Consider the following 2838-nt stretch of genomic DNA (forward strand, 5'->3'; position numbering starts at 1 on the left):
ACGTGACCCCAGTGCCTATAGTGGCTTATTGGAACTTTATTGGATGTTTGGTTTGACAAACAATTGCCCCTACACTATTAAAATTAGCTACATCTAAACAAACTGATAGCATAATAATTAACATGCTTCATTTAATCTTTAACAGAAGCTTATTTCAATTAGTTTGACAATAAATAGATAGTCTGCACTCTAATATAAAAGCTACATTGGAAAAGTTGTTTCGTCTAATAGGCAGTTAATAAACATGTCAAATCTTTAACAAAATGCAATAACGAGTGTCCCTTTGGGATAATAATTATTTCAAAGAAGACTGGATTTATTTGAAATGTGTTTTTTAGTTACAGTTACAGCACCTGCATCCCTTGATTTGGATTTGGCCTATCCTAACATCCTGTTTCTATCCCTTAGGGGTTATACATCTTCACTTGGGACATGCAAATCTTAAAATGAGTGTTTTGACTTGTGATTTAGAATCAAAGCTGAACATGGGAAGTGTATGCCTTCATTTGAAGCAAAAATTCAGTTTTTTGCATGGTGCTAATTTACAGCACAGCATCTAAAGATCCTTTCCAAAAAAAAAGCCATTTCAGTCCAGTCAACAGAGTTAGGCAGCTTGCCCTTTGCATGCCTTGCCTTAGGATGGTTTGCATCACTTGGGACTGCATGTGTTGATATGGGATGTATGTTTCTTAGGTTGGGGGTTGCATTTCTTAATACCTGACATAGAACTTTGATGTCATGACTTGACACTTATTGATGGCTTGAGGCTGTATGAACTTGAACTGAGGTTGATGTGGAAATTGCACTTTTTGACTTTTAATGTGTATATTTTGACTTGGGTCAAAGCGTTTAACTTAGACAACTTTTATTGTCATTTTGTATACAGAGTGTATACAAAACAAATTTTCATTTAGTACAGCTTTGCAGACAGTAAATGGACATTTCCATTACATAAAGGGCAGCAGTGATCAAATATAAATAGTGTGGGAGAAAAAAATATGGTGCAAAAAACGGATTGATATGGAAGCTCAGAGCATTTATATATGGTGCAAATATACAGAATGTTGGTTTGGTGTTATCAGTGTGATGCAGAGTTTGTAATATGATTTAGAGTTTTCTCAACGGTTCAGATGTCTGATGGCAGTGGGAAAGAAGCTGTTTTGGAATCTGCTGGACCTGCATCGAATGCTACGAAGCCTCATCCCAGAGGAATGCAGGGAGAACAGTCCATAGTGGGGGTGTGAGGGGTCATTGGTAATGTTATGGGCTTCGGACAATCTACTTGACTTAAGATTTTGGCATCAATAATTCCCTGTAGTTTTCTCAAAAAGATTTTTCTAGTCAGTGTTGCTGCTTTAAAAATTAACACCCCGGTTCTAGACAGCAGCCCAAGTGCCCCTGCAGAACTGGCCCCATTATGGCCCCTTTGCTGAAGACATAACACTAACTAAAACCATCACAGATTGGTCCCTTGAAACATTTTCATTTCTGTTTACCTTCACTGTCTTCATGGTGACTCAAAATGAAGGTGTTGCACTTTTGGCTTTAGCAGTTCGTTTTCCTGATCAGGGTATTGCAACCTGCAGCTCCAGAGCCACAAGTAACTCTATGGCTCATTTATTGTATTGAACAATAAGCATAAGTCCTGTTTTTTTATTTGTTTTTTTATTTATTCATTGTTGATGTTTCTTTTTTGATTCTTTTGCTCTGTGCCCCAATTTAAAAGCAGTGCTCCCCGTGGTAAATCTGGTCTGGGACCGCCCCTGTTCAATGTAATAACCAGTGGGGAAAGTGGGGAATAAACTTAAATCAAAGTCTTCTCTTTGTGAGACCAGTGTTAATAAATTGCATGTGGGGATAAAAACAGGAACCAGCTGCGCAACATCGTTAATCAGGCCTGAGATGTAACGCAGCAAAGTAAAGGTTTTTCAACCACAGCCAAGATGATATTGGAAAGATTTTCCAGAGAGGCAGTGCGTCACGCCACTCTCTATTAGGTGCTATTTTCGTCCTGCCCTGGAAGACATTCATCCACCATCTACTCCCCCTGACAGCTCCCAATAAACCCACCACTCCCATTCATCTCCACCCCACCTCCACCCTCCCTCTCTGCGTCCCTCTGCGCACCGCGGCTCCACCGGACAGCTTCACCAATTAAAAAAAAGAAAAGAAAAACTGCTTAGTGGAATTGCGGGGTTGCGCGCCAGGGAGGAATACACAAGAAAGTGCCGTGATTTTTACCCAGGATATCTTTATACTTTTTAATTTATTTTTCAGAAGACTTCATATCAACTGTTAAGACCAATCCCTCAAAGAGAAAGGTAAGAAATGCGCTGTTTTAGCTTATTTAACGGAGTCCAATCTAGTAAAATTGTTTTTTGACTGTCTTGACATGATTTAAAGAAATCAATATTATGAACCTATGAAGCAACAGCATCAAATGGCAAATGCTTTAAGTCTACTTAAATAAACTATGTGGATATTAGTCTAGTTGGTGCGTTAAAAGGACTACTGGGCTTTTACGCATGGGTGTAAAAAAAAAAAGTCTGTGTTGAGCTGAAAAAGTAATGAATATACTTAAATAAATGATGTTAAAATGTGAAGAAAAACATCCTTAAAAAGGATGAGCAGTAAAGTAGAAAGCAACAAGGCGCGTCAGACCAACAGCTTTGGAAACGTCCTTTGGTTTCCCTGGTTTATAAACTTTCCATTTTATGCAGGAATAAAACTGTTCATGTTATCTAATATTGGCCACGTCCTTCTTTATCTGCAGCCAGAGCAACAAATACTTTAATCTGGAACATATAAATGTGATCAGTTTATTTATTTATTTATTTA

The 2838-nt window shown here is 38.2% G+C and overlaps 1 protein-coding gene across 1 annotated transcript in view; it reads left to right on the forward strand.

The window, feature by feature from the left end:
- Positions 1–2133: 2133 nt before the first annotated feature.
- The window catches only part of LOC107083553 (high-affinity choline transporter 1-like), an 11587-nt gene continuing 10882 nt past the window's right edge, over positions 2134–2838 (forward strand). Inside the window, exon 1 of the mRNA XM_015372871.1 lies at positions 2134–2321. The gene's annotated coding sequence lies outside the window, so the exon portion shown is untranslated. The remainder of the gene's footprint in view (positions 2322–2838) is intronic.

Source organism: Cyprinodon variegatus, unplaced genomic scaffold (assembly GCF_000732505.1).
Source record: "Cyprinodon variegatus isolate N-32 unplaced genomic scaffold, C_variegatus-1.0 Scaffold77, whole genome shotgun sequence".
Lineage (NCBI taxonomy): Eukaryota > Metazoa > Chordata > Actinopteri > Cyprinodontiformes > Cyprinodontidae > Cyprinodon > Cyprinodon variegatus.